Source organism: Mandrillus leucophaeus, unplaced genomic scaffold, assembly GCF_000951045.1.
Source record: "Mandrillus leucophaeus isolate KB7577 unplaced genomic scaffold, Mleu.le_1.0 Scaffold159, whole genome shotgun sequence".
NCBI classification, from domain to species: domain Eukaryota; kingdom Metazoa; phylum Chordata; class Mammalia; order Primates; family Cercopithecidae; genus Mandrillus; species Mandrillus leucophaeus.
Window position 1 is genome coordinate 1,546,413 of NW_012101576.1, and position 20,397 is coordinate 1,566,809.

Below are 20,397 nucleotides of genomic sequence, written 5' to 3' on the forward strand. Positions count from 1 at the left end.
TATAACAGCTTACGTACCAGGAACCACAAAGAAGCTCAGTTCTTGCAAGTCAGGAGAAAAATAAAACATATCAAAAGTGCTAAAAATAGAGCTTATATATCACCTTTCTGCAGTCAAGGGCATTCTTATCCTTGCCATCAATGGGATGTACAGTATGGTACTCCTACTGAAGAGTTGTTAACTCAAGCCCAAAGACACAAGAGAAAGTCATATCCCATCTATTCCCTAAGAACTCTTGCTGAGTTTCTTTGAAATGCCATCTTCTTGTTTCATAAATTGATGCATCTTTTCCATGAGAATTTTTTAGGAATTCCAAAGGAAAGCTGTGGATGCCACCATTTAAATTCTTTACTTACATATCTCTACAGATTTCTGGAAAACATATGATAAATATTCTCACATTCTGAAGCAATGTGAGCTTATCCTTCAGTCATAACAAAAAAAGATATGTGTTTTGCGGAGTTTAAGAAAGATTTAACAAAGAAAGGTAGATCCTGGTCTGTCTATCCATACTACCTCCACACCCCTGCCAACAACCAGTTTGGATTAATGAAGATTTGAAAAATTGGGGAGTTTTTACATATACTATGTTATAGTGCATAAGACATAAGTCCATGAAATTTGTCTCCAGGGTTTTCAAGTTCTGATTCTTGGGGAATTACTGATTACTACAGATAAAATCCCAGAGTGAAAAGGGACAGGACCAGAGACCTCTGTCTCTGCTCTGCCACTCACCATCCATGAAACCGTGAGCAGGACACCCCACAGCCCACTCATCTGCACGTCCCTGCACTGACCCTGGGTTAGGTCCTGAGAATGCAGAGGCTGTGACGTTGCATCTGCCCTTGAAGCCCTCCAAGGACAGAAGAAACAAGGAACAAAAATGATCAGTTACAATATCCCGCTGGCAAGTACTACAAACAGAGATTCCGACAAAGAACTGGTAGAGCCTAGGTGTGGGGTAGCTAACAATTTCTGAGGTGTCTGTGCTGATTTCACAGAGAAGAAATCATCTCAGCTGGTCCTGAAGAAAGAGGAGGCATTTTCTAGATGAAAGAGATTAAAGAATTTCCCGGTATCACAAAAGTTCTAGAATGGTTAGCAATTAACTGTCGCTGAAGCGAAATTAAGGGAACAAGCCAGTCATTTGCCTGTTTGCCCAGATCCACTCCCTACTCTTGCTCTGCTTAGGTCTGCACCATGAGGTAGGGTAAAAATTGATGCCACCAACTGTTTTCCAGGCTCCCTGGCTTCTGGCGAGGTTCAGCCAATGAGAGGCACTGGGGTGGGAAGAGGGGGAAGCCAGGGGACCTCTCCCCCATCCCTGGGTGCTGAGCAGCATCTCAACAGTGACTGGTGTTCCTCCATGGCTCTAATGACACCAGATGGCCCCTCTCTCTGTGGATGGGCTGCTAGAAGCCAAACTGTCCATTTCTCAGCTCTGCTCAGGTCTCACTGGCAGTGTTGGTCAACTGCCTAATACCCACTTGAGCAGCATGGGAAGGATACAAATATGTTATTCCCCAAACCCACCCACGGCCCACCAATGGGTCCTGGGCTTAAAGAGGAGAGACTGTGGCTGGTGGTAAAGAAAAGTTAAAATGTTTAATCCCAACATGCAGTGACCCAACGGGTCTCTTGAATCCATACCCTGGGTGTGTTCCAGATGCTCTCCTGCTAGGATAGGCAGTTCTCTCTCAAGGTCATGGCTGGCCTTGAATCCTGTGATTCTGTTCTTCCAGGAAGAACAGTTACTACAAGGAAGCAAAAAAAAAAAAAAAAAAGGAAGGGGGGCGGGGCTGGGCACAGTGGCTCACACCTGTAATCCCAACACTTTGGGATGCCGAGGCAGGAAGATTGCTTGAGCTTAGGAGTATGAGACCAACTGGACAACCATGGCAAAACCCCATCTCTATAAAAATTACAAAAATTAGTTGGCCAGGTGCAGTGGCTCATGCTTGTAATCCCAGCACTTTGGGAGGCCAAGGTGGGCAGATCACCTGAGATTGGGAGTTCGAGAGCAGTCTGACCAACATGGAGAAACCCTGTGTCTACTAAGAATACAAAATTAGCTGGGCGTGGTGGTGCATGCCTGTAATCCCAGCTACTTGGGAGGCTGAGGCAGGAGAATCTCTTGAACCCGGGAGGCTGCGGTGAGTTGAGGTTGCACCATTACACTCCAGACTGAGCAACAAGAGCAAAATTATGTCTCAAAATAAATAAATAAACAAATAAATAAAATTAGCAGGGTGTGGTGGTGCATGCCTATAGTCCCAGCTACTTGGGGGGCTGTGGCAGGAGGATCGCTTGGGCCTGGGAGGTCAAGGTTGCAGTGAGCTGTGTTCATTGTTCACGCCACTGCACTTCAGCCTGGGCGACAGAGAAAGACCCTAACTCAAAAAAGGAAAGGAAAAGGAAGGAGGAGAAGGCACTTTATCTGTTAGGCTACCCTCCTGGCACAAGGGAGAACTGAAATGGTCTCACAGTTTTTCCAAAGCTGCTGTCTGTGATGGCCCGGAGAGGTCTTCCCTCAAAAATTGCAGAAGAAACCCCTTTAACCAGGCAGGTCAAAGATGAAGGCCTTGGAGAAAGGGAGAACCAATAAGGCCATTTTCCATTGCACCTAATGTGGCCGGGAGCTCATGCAGAGACCAGGTGACACCACAACAACCAGAAAACATGTGACTGCAGTCCACCGACGCACCGTCCCTGCCCCAGCATGACTGGCTTTGATGTCTTAGAGGCAGAGATAAGCGTATGTTTTCTTTGCTTTTCCTTACGCCTTCACAGAAGAACGTTGTCTTGGGAACAGGACAAAGAATGATGTGAGTATAATTTTAATTACTTTAAAGAGAACTGTGATTTCTCTCCAAGTTGTCAGGAAACCGCTGGTTCCCCATTCTCCTGGTGGTACAGCAAGCACTGTTGGTGAGTAGATGGGAGCGCAAAGGCTGAAGGGCATCCCTCTTCCCCCAACCCTCCAGGCTGCACACCCACGCTGACATGGCCGAAGCTGCTGCTGTCTCAAGTCAGTCACACTTACAGAGATGCCTTTAGTGGAACTCTTCTCGGAACCATGTAGAGTCGACCTGACTCCAGGTGGTACTTTTAAGGTATCCAGGAGACCTTTAGATTTGCTCTCAGAAACTAGACCAAGAGGAAAAAATAACAAAGAACGCTCTACTGATCTTGCCACACAGCAGCTTTCTCCACTAGGAAGCCTTGTTCAACTCTGGTGCGCTCGGCCCCCATCCTTGGCTCCAGCTCTGTAACAGTCCCCACTGCTACCTAGGGACAGCTCCTCGAGCTCCTCAAGGGCAGGGCTATCCTCCTTAGTCCCCAGGCCAGAGTACCCAATAACCCAGATGACTCAATAATCAATGTGGAAACTCAGAGTTAGTGTGAGGCCACAGTGGAAAAGGGCCATGAAGACAATCTAGGAGAGTTCCTATTGAGGCAGAGGGCAAGGGAAGGGTATTAAAAGAAGTGAATGGAGCCTAATGCTGGAGTCAGATATGGGTTAGGAGTACAAGTACTGAGGCTATGTCCAAGCACAGAGACAGCTAATTTATATGCATTAGCTCATTTTAACCCCTCAGCCAGGTGTGTTGGCTAAAGCCTGTAATCCCAGCCATTCAGGAGGCTGAGGTGGGAGGATTGCTTGAGCCCAGGAGGTCAAGGCTACAGTGAGCTATGATGGCGCCACTGCACTCCAGCATAGGAGACAGGGTAATATATGAGAGAGAGAGAGATATATATATATACATAAAAAATATAATCATTATTCCCCATTTTTTTAAATGAGGAAATGGAGGCCTAGTGAGTTCCTACTGCCAGGTAGTGGTGGAGGCCCTCAGGGGATGAGGAGCCGGGGTTCCTCCCTCCCCCTCCAAGGTTCCGAGAGTCAGCATGGCATGGCAATTACCACCATGGACTCTGGAGTAGACCTGCCTGGATTCAAACACTGCCCATACACCTTCATAGCCATGTGACCTTAGGCAAATTACTTGGTCTCAATGCTTCTCCATTTCCTCATCTGTAAAATGAAATGCTGGACAGGACATGGAGGAAAGGGAACCCTCGTACACTGTTGGTAGGAATGTAGATTAGTACAGCCACTGTGAAGAATGGTATGGAGGTTCCTCAGAAAACTAAAACCAGAACTACATGTGATCCAGCAATCCCACTGCTGGGTATATATTCAAAAGAAAGGAAATCAGAATATTGAAGAGACATCTGCACTCTCATGTTTACTGCGGCACTGAAGAACCAAGATTTGGAAGCAACCTAAGCATCTATCAACAGATGAATGGATACAAAACATGTGGTAAATATACACAGTATTCAGCCATAGAAAAGAACAAGATCCCATCACTTGGAACAACATAGATAGAACTAGAGAACATTATGTTAAGTGAAATAAGCCAGGCCAGAAAGACAAGCTTCACATGTTCTTGTTTGTGGGAGCTAAAAATTAAAACAATTGAACTTACGGAGACAGAGAGTAGAAGGATGGTTACTAGAGGCTGAGAAGAATAGTTGTGGGGTTGGGGAAGTGTTGGGGAGAAGAAGTAGGGATGATTAATGGGTACAAAAATATAGTCAGAATAACTATATAGAATACAATCTAGTATTTGATAACAGGGTAACTATAGTAGTCAACAAGAATTTATTGTACATTTAAAAATAACTAAAAGAATTGGGATGACTGTAACACAAAGAAATGATAGATGCTTGAGATAATGGATACCCCATTTTCCCTGATGGGATTATTATGCATTGTATGCCCATATCAAAATATCTTATGTAGCCCATATATACCTAATACACACCCATAAAAATAAAAAAGTAGGACTTATCAAAATTCAAAAAAAAGAAAAATATAAAAAAATAAAATGGTGATAACGATAACAGTAGCTACCACATAGAACTTCTGAAGATTAAATAAGTCAATACCATATACATCAGGGGTTGGCCCATCACATGTTTTGTAAATAAAGTTTTATTAGAACACAGCCATGTTCATTCACTTACACATTGTCTATGGTTGTTTATGTGCTACCACAGAGGAGCTGAGTAGTTGCCCCACAGACCACACGGCCCACAAGGCCTCAAACACATAGTTACTACCTGTAACTATGGGGCAGTTCTTTACAGAAAGTTTGCTGCCCCTCTATGCGTGAAGAGCTTATAGTGGTAGTACACAGAGGTGTCATAAGGGCTATTATTATTAATAAGCACTTGTCCCTGAGTGTCTCCATCAACGTCCCCCACTCTGAGATAACCTGACTGCCTGACATGCTATTTGCCTCCTCATTTCACCCAATTTTGAATTCATGGTTACACTGGACTATCTCGCACTAAACATTTATTGATTCAGTCACTTTTTGTAAATCATTTCTTTGCTGGGAACCTACCATAGGCAGACACTGATGAGGAAACAAAAATGCAGCACATGGGCCCAAATTCCCCATCCGCTGGAGCTCCGACCCATTCTCCATCCTCAGCCCAGCAATGCCCCATCAACCTCTTTCTCCCCCTACCCCTCTTCTCCTTCCCATTTCCGGCTCTAGAGCAGTGCCCGATGGAAACACACCTCCCAGGTGGCACCCACAGACCTGTATCCTTTATCAGATCCCATCAGCGCCTCTCTGAAGCCTTCCTGGCCCTCCCAAGCTCATCTGTACTCTACCTGGAATAAGTCGGCAGGCCCGAATCATCCGGGGATGTGGTATATGAGGCCATATGTAGTCTGGGAAAGCATATTATGTTAGTTTGATGATCTAAACGGTAATCACATCATCACATTTGTTGACTAGTCTCTCCTAAATCACTGCCCTCCTGCTCTTTATGTGACATTTGGAACTTCCTTCTTGAAACTCCCTGATCCCTTGGCCCTAGGGTTCTGTATTTGTTGCTTCTCCTCCCAACTCTGAACCACACCTCTCAGTGGCTCCTTGCCAGCATTCCACTCCTACAGGGTTCCCCAAGGCTAGGTCAGCCTTCTGCCCTTTGTTCTTGACTCAGCTCAAGAACTTCTCCTCGTTGGAAAGGCTTCTCTTCATTGGAAAGGCTGCCTACTGCCAGCTCAACTGCATTCCCAGATGGGGGTGGGTGTGCCCACTGCATGGAGCTATGGGGCTGTCATCTCAGACTCACACTTCTCTCCCCCTTCCCCCTTCCTGACCATCCTCCTTGCTTACAAAGAAGGTACAAAGAGGCCAGGAGCGGTGGCTCACTGTTGGGGTGATCAGACCCAATACCAGCTCATGGGGGTGACAAAGTCCGGCAGAGTCAAAGGATTGAGAAAAAGACCGTTTGAGAGATAAAGGTGGGACACCAAGAAGCCATCGCAATCATGGAGGCTGGGACGTCCCCGAGCTCTGGGAGCCCACGCTATTTATTGGTAATCCAACAGAGAAACAGGCGGTGAGAATGTGGAGGTCAAAAGGACACGTTGCATTAAGCACATGATTTACAGCTGTGATGGTTTAGCATTTATATGGAACATGTTCTGCTACTTGAGATAATGGGAATAGGAGCCTAGGAGGGCTAGAAGCAAGGAGCCAGCAAGTCTAGACATATTCCCAAGGACATTATGCAAGTCCTGCCTCAGTTTCCCTCCCAACACTCAGCTTTTTCCCAACAGCTCACGCCTATAATCCCCGCATTTTGGGAGGCTGAGATGGGTGGATCACCTGAGGTCAGGAGTTCGAGAGCGGCCTGGCCAACATGACGAAACCCCATCTCTACTAAAAATACAAAAAGCTGGGCGTGGTGGCACGCACCTGTAATCCCAGCTGCTCAGGAGGCTGAGGCAGGAGAATCAGTTGAACCTGGGAGGCGGGAGTTGCAGTGAGCCAAGACTGTGCCACTGCACTTCAGCCTGGGCAACAGAGCAAGACTCCGTCTCAAAAAACAAAAACAAAGACAAGTACAAAGAGCACAAACACTCGTAAAGTGAATGAGGCTGCAGTGACCCCTCGATGCACAGCCAACAGACAACGGTTTAGATTTAGCTTGGAATTCAGAAACATTTTCAAATGAGGACTGAACCCAGGCTTTACCCAGCCCCACCCTCCAGGGCCTAAGGGTACACTGAAGAAAGGGGAGAAACCTGAGACCACCCTAGACGGGCTACAGAACAGAAGTACCAATGAGTATTTAGAAACAGTGGCATGACCTTTTGGTGACTTTTAGCTACCAAAGGTCAACATCATTCTAGCGGTGCCCCACCTTCCCACAAATGCTCATCCACAGCTGCCTTTGTGTAAGTTTACATTTCCAAAGCTGACCACAGACGTCTGACATACTGCCAACTGCCTACTGCCCAGAGCTGTGAGGGCTGTGGCTGGGGTACGTGTTGTGAGAGGCACACAGGGCAATCCCCTCCCGCCTGGCGGCAAGGCCAGCTGTGGTCCAGTCCATGGCGGAAGCAGATGAGAGACCCTTCCTGGGGTGGGCTACCCCAGATACACCCCAGGCACACCCTAGGTGCCCAGCCCACATACAGGCAGGCATCCTAGAGTGTGACTTGAAAAATGCAGCCTTCAGGCTGTTGGGACTCATGGGCCTGATCAGGGCAACAGAAGAGGGAGAGCGGGTAGGGAGCCCAGAGAGGAGATCCAAGAGAAGTAGATAGATTGGGGGAGTGGATTCTCCCACCCTCTCCACCCCCCACCCCACAACTGAGCCTGTCAGCTCTGGAAGGACTTAAGGGAACAGCTACCCAAGTGTTGCCTTGTTTCACAGCGGAACTTACCAAACCGAATCTCATGCAGAAACATCAATAAATAAAAGAGTACACAGAATACCTGCTCTGGTGGAAGCAGGGCCTGTTGGGTTTGCTATGATCCCCAGGCCTCTGGCAGCTCTTCTGGTTAGTCCTAGGAGATCCACAGTTTGGTTTCTCAAGATAATGATGATAACAATAATGATAATAAAAAAACCTGACATGTACTAGGAATTTCCAGCCTGCACTTTCACATACAATATCATACACAGTTCCACACTAACCCTGTGGCAATACTGCTATCCTCATCATATTCCCAATGAAGAGTCCGAGGCCTCAAGTTCTTAAACAACTTTCCCCAAATCACACAGCTAGTGCGTGGGCACACGGATTTGAACACAGACTTTCCAACTCCAAAGCCAGTGCTCCTCACTCTGTGTCACAGCTGGGAGAAAATGCACCACATCGCAGCCAACACCAAACAGGAGGGCTTGATGGCAGGAAGTACCACTTATTGGTTAGAGACCAGCTCTGGGGCCAGACTGCTGGGGTTCAACCCCTTCTGCCATTCGCTTACCTGTGTTACCCCTTCCTCATCTAGAAAATGGGACAATATGGGAGGCCGACGCAGGTGGATTGTCTGAGCTCAGGAGTTCGAGACCAGCCTGGGCAACATGGTGAAACCCTGTCTCTACTAAAAATTACCTGAGCATGGTGGCGCACACCTGTAATCCCAGCTACTTGGGAGGCTGAGGCAGGAGAATCACTTGAACCCAGGAGATGGAGGTTGCAGTGAGCCAAGATTGCACCACTGCACTCCAGCCTGGGTGACAAAGTGAGACTCTGTCTCAAAAAAAAAAAAAAAAAAAAAGACAATAATGGTACCTGCTACAAAGGCTTGGAGTTAAGATTAAATGAGTTAATCCACGTAAATTATTATCACACAATTCCTGGCACGTAAATAAGCACTTAATCACCATGCATGTCCACCCTGCTCTCCTAGCCAGCTTTATTCAGTGCCAGTCACATGCAAAAGCTGCACCTTATTGTATTATGGGAGTGGAGGAGAGTGGGTTACCAGGTAGCTCCTGTCCCCAATAATTTTTCAGTCAAGGTAGGGATCATGCATATGCATATGCACAAAACTATAGCAGCAGCTCTCTGAGCAGTCAGGGCCCCAGATGCTCTGCTAAGAATCTGTTCTAGAACATGATGAAAATGCTGGCTTGGACATCTTACCCCAGAGGAAGGGGGTCCATTTGTTATAATATGATACTGATTAATACACTTCAATATCATGATCTCTCAGTAGCAACTAGAATCTCATTTTCTAGCAAATTCCCAGGCTAGATTCTACAGCTCATGGCAGCATGAGGAGCACCAGTCAGATCACCGTGGCAGCTTCCAGGTCACCTTCTCTTATCTCTTGGAGCTTCAGGCTGGTGCTGGACCTGCTCTCTTCTATCTGCACTCATTCTCTGGGTGAGCACGTCCCACCTCCTGGCCTTACCAGCTATGGCTGACAATGCCCTGATTTCTATCTGTAATCTGGACCTCTTCCCTGAGCCCCAGACACACTCCACTATTTAGTCTATGCCTCCACATTGAATAGGCATCACAAACTTAACACATCCAATCCCCATGCAACCTGCTCCCCCTATAGCCCTCCTCCGTCTCAGTGAAATGGTACCACCAATCACAGCGTTGCTTGGACCAAAAATTTTGGAGTGATCCTTGGGTCCTCTCTTACTCTCTATCTCACAATACCAAATCCCATGGGATCTTCCTTCCCAACATATCCCCCCACCCTCCTCCTCACCACTGTCAGCATAACCACTCTGGCCTAAGCTGCCATCATCTCCCCAGTGGTAACTGCATCAGTCTCCTAGCTGGTCTCTTGCTCTGCCTTGCTCCTTTACAGCCCATTCACAACCCAGCAGCCAGAGTGATGCTTTTAAAAACAGCAGCTGTCTCTGCTGCTCCTCTGCTCCAATGGCCCCATCGCACTCTGGGTAGAAGCCAGTGACCTTGGAGGTCAGGGCCCTCCATTTCTCTGCCCCTCCATTCTGTGTCCTCACTTCCTAGTGACTTCCCCCTTATCTACTCACTCTGGCAACACTGGCCTTGCTTCTTCTTGAATAGCAGGAGACGCTTCTGCTTGCTTTTCCCCTGCCTGGAATACTCTTCACCCTGGTATCTGAAGAGCTTCTTCCTCCACTTTAGGAATCTGCTCAAATGTTATCTCACAAGGGAGGCCTTTGCTGACCACCCTACATGGAAAACACAACATCCCTGGCAGACCCATCTTCTACTGCATTTTCCTCCAATGTACTTATTACTGCCTAACATATTACTTGTTCACGTCTTTACTGTCTTCGCCTATCAGAATAGAATATAAGCTCCATCACACCAGGGATTGTTTCTTTGGGTACTGAGGTCCCAACACATAAAACAGTGCACATGGCCGGGTGCAGTGGCTCAAGCATGTAATCCCAGCACTTTGGAAGGTCAAGGCAAACAGATCAGTTGAAGTCTGGAGGTCTGGAGTTTGAGACCAGCCTGGCCAACACGGTGAAACCCGTCTCTACCAAAAATACAAAAATTAGCCGGGCATGGTGACGTATGCCTGTAATCTCAGCTACTCAGGAGGCTGAGGCATAAGAATCACTTGAACCAGGGAGGTGGAGGTTACAGTGAGCCAAGATCACGCCACTGCACTCCAGCCTGGATGACAGAGCAAGACTCCGTCTCAAAACAAAACAAACAACAACAACAAAAAAAACAGTGCACATGATAGGTGCTTAGTAAATACTTAACAGAATGACTGTAACAGCTATTCCCCAGAAAGCAGGGCAGCCTCTCTCCTGCTAAGCATGCTTCTCACTGCCTAAACCTTTTCATTTCACCTGTTTGTAAGTGCTGAAATTCTACCAGTCCCAGCTGGAGAGAGCCAGGCTGGCTCACGATGGCTGACCTGGGGTGGGAGTTGGGGAGTCACTGTAAGGGGTGGGGGGACAGTGTAGCCACATAGGACCACAAGAGTAAAGCCTGAGCAGGGCTCCCCTCTGACACACTAATGTGAGCTAGCCTCTGGGTGAGGTGCTAAGCGGGAAGCTTTAGCCCAAGGGTAGCAGGCACCTGGGAAAGGGGGAAATGCTGAGAAAAATATATATAGATAGGCCAGCCAACAATTCAATGCAACCAACATTTATGGGGCCCTCAATTAGGTGCCAGGCATTGTACAAGGTGCTAGAGATCTAAAATCCCATTTGCCAGACTCCTTTTCCAGAGACTTCATCATGCCAACACAGTAACAGCACAAAGCCAGCTTTTCCCTCTCAGCTCACTCTGTTCAATGTTGTTTTTAAACCTTTCTCTCCTCCACAAACCTTGACCACTCCCTCCAGTCTCACCAGGAAACTCTACTTCCTACTGCACAGCAAAAAAAAAAAAAAAAAAAAAAAAAAAAAAAAAAACAGAGATCATCAGACCAGACCACCTCTACTTCCTGCCACCACACCTGCAAATCTCCCTGCATGGGGCCCCTGCTCTGCCCCTTCCCTGCCAGGGTGGCGGCAGAGGTGACCTCTGAATTAGGCCAATCTCCCCACCTGTCCTCCACCTCTCCTGGATTCCTGGTCTTTTTGCCACTCCTTATATGAACAGAGAACCTTCCCCACTTAAAGCCTTCGCCCTAAGGCTGGGTCTCCCTTTCCTGAAGCTGTTGTCTCTGCCGGAAACATCTTTCCCTCTCTCCCCTCCTCTTGCTGAGCTAAACACATTCAAGCCCAGATGAAGCCTCACATATGCAGCTATGCCTCTGTGTGCCTCCTCCATCAAGTTAGGGTCCCCCCGACTTACGACACACCCTTTAACCACCTATACTTCTCCTTAACAACACTTGCCAGGAATGTAAAGAATTGTTTATGTAATTAATTATCTGTTCAACAATAGTCTTCCCCAGCATGGAGAAAGCAGTGCTGGAATTGTGTCTTATATTTTTCAAGGTGCAGACACAGAGCAAGCACTCAAATATCTGAGTCAATTAACAGTTGCCACTTGGGGTGCCACAATGTTCTAGATACCACAGGAGCTGTACATAGGCTGTTCCACTTAATCCACACAGCAGCCCACGTTTGTAGATACTCATTGTATTATCCATCTTCATATTTTACAGATCGGGAACCCAAAGCCAGGGGGTGACACAATGTGTTCGAGGTACCACAGCTGGTAACTGCTGGGTAGGGATTCAGGCTTGTCTGCTGTCAAAGCCACCATGTCACACTCACATCTTACTCTCCACAGCTCACTCACTGCCTTAGATAAAGGAGGTACTCAATCATGAGGGATGGATGGAATGACCAAATACATCATTTTCTTTGGTCTTTAGTCACCATTGAGACCTACAAGCAAGAATTATAATTCCTCTTTTCCCAATGAGGAAAATGGAGGGGTTCAAAGGGCCACACAGCAGTAGGAGGCCATGCTGGGCTGAAACCCAGGTCTTCTGGTTCTTTGTATAGGGCAATTTTCTCTACAACATAACTATAGTTAGGCACTGAAAGGACAGAACAGATGAGATTATGAAGAAAAGCTGTGCAGAAACAAGTTAACACAGCAAGCCTGACACTGCTATCTTTAGAAAGTTCTGCTCGCAAGGATGGCCCCTGGCTGGTGTCTGAAACATGGATTTCAGTAAGGTTCCCACCACCTGAACTGCTAAGAGTGGCTCACTGTGCTTAAACTGTCTAGGTAAACAATGTGTCTTGTTTTGAGATGGAGTCTCGCTCTGTCGCCCAGGCTGGAGTGCAATGGTGCGATCTCGGCTCACTGCAACCTCCGCCTCCTGAGTTCAAGTGATTCTCCCGCCTCAGCCTCCCAAGTAGCTGGGACTACAGGTGCGTGCCACCAAGCCCCCTATTTTTTTGTGTTTTTTAGTAAAGACAGGGTTTCACTATGTTAGCCAGGATGGTCTTGATCTCCTGACCTCGTGATCCGCCCCCCTTGGTCTCCCAAAGTGCTGGGATTACAGGCGTGAGCCACCGTGCCTGGCCAATGTGTTTTATGCGGAACACCTGTTTTTCTTCTGGAGTCTGGAATTTTGACATGTGCTAGATGAAGTATCTACATGACCAGCCCTCAGTAAAAACCTTGGGCACTGAGTCTCTAATGGGCTTCCCTGGTAGACGGTGCTTCACACCTGCTGTCACAATGCACTGCTGGAGAAATTCAGCACATCCTGTGTGATTCCCCCTCGGCAGTCCTTTGCAGAGTCTTTTCCAAGACTCTTGGAATTTTGCACCTGGTCTCCCCTGGACTTTGCCCCATAAGCCTTTTCCCTTTGCTCATTTTGCTTTGTATCCTTTTGCATATGAATCATAGCTGTGAGTATGACCATCTGCTGGACGCTGAATCCTATAAGTCCTCCTAGCAAATCACTGAACCTGGGGATGGTCTTGGGGACCCCCAACACAGAAGCCTAACGAGATGAATTTTGAATTTGTTTTGAAAAGAGTGGCGGGGTATGGATTAATGGATTTGAACAGGAGGCATTCTAGGCAGGAGAAATGATGTAAGAAAAGGTAGGCATAGGCAAGTCAGGTGTAGAAAGGCCTACAAGTCTTTAGGCCAGGTACGGTGGCTTATACCTGTAATTCCAGCACTTTGGGAGGCCGAGGTGGGCAGATCACTTGAGACCAGGTGTTGAGACCAGCCTGGCTAACATGGTGAAACCCCACCTCTACTAAAAATACAAAAATTAGCCGGGCCTGGTGGTGGGCACCTGTAATTTTAGCTACTCGGAGGGCTGAGGTGAGAGACTTGCTTGAACCCGGGAGGCAGAGGTTGCAGTGACCTGAAATTGCACCACTGCACTCCAGCCTGAGTGACAGAGCAAGGACCTATCTCAAAAAAACAAAACAAGGCCAGGCACAGTGGCTCACGCCTGTAATCCCAGCACTTTGGGAGGCCGATGGGGGTGGATCGCCTGAGGTCAGGAGTTCAAGGCCAGCCTGGCCAGCATGGTGAAACCCCATTTCTACTAAAAATACAAAACTTAGCCAGGCGTGGTGGCAGGTGCCTGTAATCCTAGCTACTCCAGAAGCTGAGGCAGGAGAATCGCTTGAACCTGGGAGGCAGAAGTTGCAGTGAGCCAAGTTGGCACCACTGCACTCCAGCCTGGGCAACAGAGCAAGACTCCATCTCAAAACAAAACAAAATAACAACAAAAAAGAAAGGCCTAGAGCTATTTAACAAGGCTTGAACAGAAATGATGACGAGAAAATCTAGCACTGCTGTTATGAGGTAGAAGAGATAAGGGCTAGAGAGGTCCACTTGTTAGGAAGATCCAGTGTAAGTGAAGTGAAAGTGAACCACCTAGTCATACAGAGGCCCTATGGGAACTGTTAGTATCAAGGAAGTGCGGAAAGAACTTAGCCTTTGGCTGTCCACAGCTAATACATGGCAATAAATATCTCTAAAGGAGGTCTGTGGGAATGATACAGAGAATTTGAGGCAACATCCCAAAGTACTGGTTTTTGAAATAAAACATCTTAACATAAAGAAATCTGGCCGGGCGCGGTGGCTCACGCCTGTAATCCCAGCACTTCGGGAGGCCGAGGCGGGCGGATCACGAGGTCAGGAGATCGAGACCATCCTGGCTAACACGGTGAAACCCCGTCTCTACTAAAAATGCAAAAAATTAGCCGGGCGAGGCGGCGGGCGCCTGTAGTCCCAGCTACTCGGGAGGCTGAGGCAGGAGAATGGCGTGAACCCGGGAGGCGGACCTTGCAGTGAGCCGAGATCACGCCATTGCACTCCAGCCTGGGCGACTAAGCAAGACTCTGTCTCAAAAAAAAAAAAAAAAAAAAAGAAAGAAATCAGTCTGCTCCCAAATAATCTACTTCCCATTCATTAAGGGTGACTAAAATGTTCTTCATCTTTTTAAAACATCTTTGCTTAAGTCCAATATTCCCCTCCCCCCCTCCATTTCTCCTATCTACCCCTCGCACTCCCTAGTGAGTTATTCCTGGAATAACTCCACCCAATGTTTTAATCACTTCTTTCATTCTGCATCTGCTTAGCATATAAGCCTTTGCTTTATATTAAATTATTCTGCCTTTAACCCAGGGAGGCATGGTAAGTTTTCCTAGGTTGCATCATAGGTATCAACCCAGCCTCTACCTCAGAAATCCTAAAATCATGAAGACAGAAGAGCAACCTTCATGGCTGCTGCTTATCTTAAACCCATCCACCTCCCTCCATCCTCCAGGGTCAAGGGTCTCCCTAACAGAAGCATTAGAACACAGCCTGGCTGTTCTAAGCCATCCGCCTTAGTACAGGAGAACAGAAAGGGCTCTGGGTGGTGGCTTTGCATCAAGTCAACCTCATCCTGCTGTGCCTTCACATTGGATCCTGCTAAAGTAACTGGTCTGCTCCTGGCGATCAAGTCAGAGCTTATATTTTTGTTTCCCAAATCTGTTTTATTTTTTTCCTGTGTTGGCTCTCTGCCAAGCACTATTCGTCCTCCAAAGCTGCCGCCTGCTCTGCCCACAAGTACTGAAAACTGGACTCCTGCCCTTGAAACCTGGACCATAGGGCCCCAGCCTCTGAGGCTGCCTGCCCCCTCTGCCTGCCAAAGACTCATCCCAGCTTATCCCCACCATACTCTGTCCCATCCCAGCTTCCCTACCCTGGCCCCTGAGGTCTACCTGGTTTAGAGATGGCAAAGTGGCAGCAATAGGCTAGTTTAAATGATGGTCTACTCGCCCAGGCACAGTGGCTCACACCTGTAATCCCAGCACTTTGGGAGGCCAAGGCAGGCGGATCACCTGAGGTCAGGAGTTTGAGACCAGCCTGCCCAACATGGCGAAACCCCATCTCTACTAAAAATGCAAAAAATTAGCCAGCTGTGGTGGCAGGCGCCTGCAATCCCAGCTACTTGGGAGGCTGAGGCAGGAGAATCGTTTGAATCCCGGAGGCAGAGGTTGCAGTGAACTGAGATTGTGCCACTGCACTGCAGTCTGGGTGACAAGAGTGAAACTCCATCTCAAAAAAAAAAAAAAAAAAAAAAAAAAAAGATGGTCTACTCTGACACACAGCAATTCTTCTGTTGGTTTTTAATTTAAATTTGATGCCTTTAGGCTAGGCATGCATTTTCCAGCTCCCCAGAAACCCCACAATGCTCTACAGCTATTAACCACATGGAAGGAGAAAACTAGTTTTACTGAATATCTGCCAGACTCCACGTTCTGTGTATATATTGACTCATTTAATCTTTCCAGCAACCCCAAGTGGCACACATTACTATTTCTATTTACCCGTGGGAATACAGACACTATAGAAGTTGGGCAACTTGCTCAGATTATATAACTACAACCAGCAAATCATAAACCCAGATTTGAACCCAGGCCTACCAGATTCTGAAGTCCACACTGTTTCTACTACACCATCATTGAAAGTAGCAGGTCTTGACCAGGCTATGTATTAGGTAGGCCCCTCTGCAGTAGTGTGAAAAGGAAAATTGAATACAGATGGACCTGGGACAGGAAAACGAGTCAATGCTTAATTAAGGTTGCCCAGGAAAGAGTCCCTGTGGCCCTGAACTGGGAATAGATAGATCAGGACTGGCTGAGGGGGACAGGATAAAGGTGACTGAGGAACAGCAGCAATTTCTGCAACAGTTAGAGAGAACACAGAGAAAGAGGCGGCCTGGGACGAATGTCTAAGGTGCTCCTGAAACAGCATGGGGAAGATTCTGAATATTGCAAATCATAATGGTGAAGAAGAGAACTGGGTGAGGGATGGAAATTTGATCAGCCTTTCCCTAAGAGTGTTGGTTTAAGTCTTGGGAATGGCCAAGGGCTCAAGGAAAGAAGCACAGAGAATTGAAATCCAGCCTGAGGACCCAGGCTTGGCTCCATACCTGCATTTGCAGGACAGAGGAGGATAAGAAGCTGGACGTCAAGGAAGGGAATGCTGGTGGGGGCAGTGTAGCAACCTCCAAGGAGGTAAGTAATAGCTGCAGCGTGGGCTGGTACGGGCTGGCGACTGAGGAGTACCAGGTCCTGGAAACCTACACAGAGCAATCAGAGCAGCACAGCAGGTGCACGGTGCCAAGTGAGGAGCGAGTGCAAGAGCTGGCCACTCTTTCCAGAAGCTTGTCAGTGAAAGAAAGAGAAGAGGGACTGGGGAAACATGGAGTCTTCTTATTAACAGAAAACTCAGCTTGTAGGGGAGGGAAGAAGTCTGTGGGAGGGAGGGAGGGAACCCGCCTCAGAGGGAGGAGGAGAGAGCTGACTTGGGAGTGTAGATGGTGAACGTGCTTTCGCCTTGATCTGGAGGAGAGCACTTTCTCCTTGAGAGGAAAACAAAACAAAACAAAAAAAAAACGCCATGGGAAAAAATTCAGGAATGTTCTGAATTGCTAAGGAGGGAAGCTGATGGAGCCTGTGGTGTCAAGAAATCAGACATGGGGCTCTGCTGAAAGTAAGTGAGATGGCAGCCCTCGCTCCACACAGATATCCTGGGAGGGCACTCACTGGGCTTTGTCACTTAATACTGGGTCTCTAAGACCTGCATGTCACATGGATACTGCACAGTGTACAGACCATTTGCATATATACTGCTTTTGCTACAGCACAATCCAAGCATGCATCACTACCTGCCTCCAGGTACAAATATGCAAAACGTGCTCACCACTCTCACTGGAAACAGACTGAGTTCCTCTGTCAGGACTAATGAGTACTTTCACTTTTATCTCCTGCCTGGTCCTCCATGCCACTTTCTCACAAGATAGGACTTGCTGGAGGCCATGTGGGTCAAGGCTGCTGTGTGATCCTTCAAATAAAGCTTTCATCTGGGCAAGGCAACAAATTCATGCTGGCCCACTCCTGGGTGGTGGTGGCAGCAGCGGCAGCAGCAGCAGCAGCAGGGGCCTGCCAGCTCTGAGGACTGCCTCTCTCCTGCAGCGTGTTCACCTCTGCCCCAACACACACAGACACTCACCTGCTACACCTCTACTGGAGCTAGAACTCCTATCCAGAACCCCAGAAAAAGCCACAACCTGGGCAGATAAAAGCTCTTCAGAGACTGAGTCAGACACTAACCCCGATCAGTGACAAGGTCAGGCAGCTTTTGATGACTGTCTCGCTGGTTCTCTCGTCCTCCTCCTGCCCAGAATTCTGACTTCCTTTAGTTAAGAAACTATGGGAAAAGCACAGGAATTGGAGAAAGAAGACTTGGAGTTGGGTCCTGCCCCAACCCTATATGCTGTGAGGTCTTTTAAATCACTTCTGAGCCTCAGCTTGCAACCACGTAAAGTGGAAGGAATAGCATGTGCCTCTCCCTTCTCTTAAGGAGGTAGTGAGAAATTAATCAGATGAGATGGGCTTCTTGTAAGCTGTACAGTGTTATTCTAATTTCTGGATTTAAGCAAGTCCTGCTGCGAGCTCAACCTCTCTCTCCCAAGCCTACCCAGCACTTGTCCCTGGAAGCTCAGACCCCAAGGGAGACACACCCTGAATGAATTCAATTCGATTCAGCAAACATCTGTTTAGGCCTACTCTATGCCAGGTTCCAAGACACACATGAAAACAGACACGCGTCTTGCCCCGAGTTTGCCTGGCTGGGCAGAGCTAACAGAGTGGATGCCTGTTCCTGTGGTGGTTAGGCCAGAGCCTCCAGCAGAACTTGCTCCATGTTGCTGGGGACAGACCACAGAGGCATTATCAGAATCTGGGTCCCCTTGCTGACCCCTCAGACAGAGGAGGAGGTGGGCAGATATGGCTCTCTGAGAAGCCAGGGTGAGGGGCCTGGAGCAGGGGAACCAGACACCTCAATGCTCTGGGCCTGGTCCAGCAGTGGAGCTCAGGGAGCTATTTACCCCCTCAGTGCTTCACCCTCACAATCTGAGAGATGTGGAGAATAAGCCTGCTCTAACTCACGAGGGCGTCACGGAGGACAAAATGAGAACAAAACGACAAGGGCAAAGAGAAAATGCTCTGCAAAGGAATGAGCTTTACAAACAAATAATTATTTTTCCTTCAAGGTCCTCCCCAGTAAAGCTGAGCTAATCACAAAAGGTTGGTCTAAGTACTGAGGTGCCTTTCCCATTGCTAGCCTAACAAGAGTGACTCTGAGGCATCTAGCTCCCTGACTGTGCAAATCATCCCCTCTAAAACATCCCAGTCCCTATCATTAGGACATTCAGTAGACGGCAGCTCTTTTTCACATTCTTTCCATCGCCCTACTACCCAAGTCCAGCGAGTGATGCTTGCTGACAGAGGGAAACACCACCATCCTACCCTGCCCATCACAACAGGCCTCAGCCCAGAGGCCGTGGGAGGAGTATCCTTCTCCATCACTTCCCCTGTTCCAGATGCTGGCTCAGACACTTTCTCCTGCCTCTGTCCAGGACCCAGGGATCTGAGAGTTGATCCATTCCACAGAGTTACAACAAAAACAGTAACTGTAACAAAATCAAAAACCTTTACAGAAGCTAGGCGTTTTCCACTTCCATCTTACGTGCATCGTTCCTGCAGCAATTTCTGTCTTTCTAGTTCAAATTAGAGTTAGGGATGGAAGTGTTTCCACCCAAACCACCAATTACATTAACACCCCTGTTTTCAGCTTTGTGAGTACATAAGGCAGAGCAGCTGTGCTGGGATTCGTGAGGTCCTAGCCCAGCCTTTTGCTGCCTAAAATTATCTCGCACACACCCAGAACTGTTCTATTCCCAGAAATGGTTCAACTAATTTCTTTGCATCTCAGGTCTTCCAGAGCCCTTTTAAAATGCAAGTATCTCTGGAGGAAATAATCATATTCCATTGGCCCCAGCCCAGTTCTCACACAGCACCTGCCCAATAAATATTTACAGAATTAACTGTTTACCAGATGCCTATCTTCACAGGAGGTGGGTCAGAGCCCAGGGCTATGGAGGGTAGGGGCTGCAGGGGCAACCCTGGCAGGGAGCCTCGCCTGGTTTCACCAACCTCAGCGCTCGCCTGGTGCCACAGCGAGATAACTGAGTTCTCATGAAAGTAAATCTGAAATACCCAAATATGGAAACTTAGCAGAAGGAGGCAGAATGAGCAGAGAAAGTCGGCCGGCCAGAGTGGCCCAGTGGGACCCGCGGCAAGAGCTTGGCCCCGAACATTCTCAGAACCACGAAAACCCTGCAGAACAGGAACAAAGTGGAGACAATCTGGTACGGAGAACTCAGAATCTGCGAGTTCTCTGGGTGCCTCTGGGCAACTCCTTCCACCTCTCCGAACTTTGGTTTGCGTCAAGGCTCATTAGAGCTGGCCTTCTGGGGGAGGGGGTATCTGCTTTCTAAAGGAAGACGCGCAAACCAACAGCTAGTGGAGGCTTCCATTCCTGGCAATCCTGACGTTTCATTCTGGAGTTGCTTTGATTGGAAAGTCCTGCAAAGGTGGAGGGGGTGCCTTCGGGTTCGGAAGGGGGCCAGGGCCTGGTTTGCAGTGCGGGTGTGCGGGACGTGCCTGAAAGTCCTCCCCACCAGCGCACCCCGACAGAACGTGGCCCCTCCGGTCCACAGCCGCCCTCTGGACCAGCTCCCCAGCTCGGGACCCCCAGTCTCCGCCCTCGCCACACCTCTCCCCAGCTAAGAAAACCCGCTCCGCACCCGCACCGTACCCGCTGTCCTG

General features: G+C 48.2%; 1 protein-coding gene across 2 annotated transcripts in view; it reads right to left on the minus strand.

The window, feature by feature from the left end:
* Nucleotides 1–20,397, minus strand: part of TRAF5 (TNF receptor-associated factor 5) — a 49,243-nt gene that overhangs the window by 28,278 nt on the left and 568 nt on the right. The window contains exon 1 of one of the 2 annotated variants that reach the window (XM_011975799.1): nucleotides 736–1,052. The exons of the other annotated variant lie outside the window; for it this stretch is intronic. The gene's annotated coding sequence lies outside the window, so the exon portion shown is untranslated. Of the gene's footprint in view, nucleotides 1–735; nucleotides 1,053–20,397 lie in introns of those variants that run through there. 2 annotated transcript variants of the gene reach the window in all.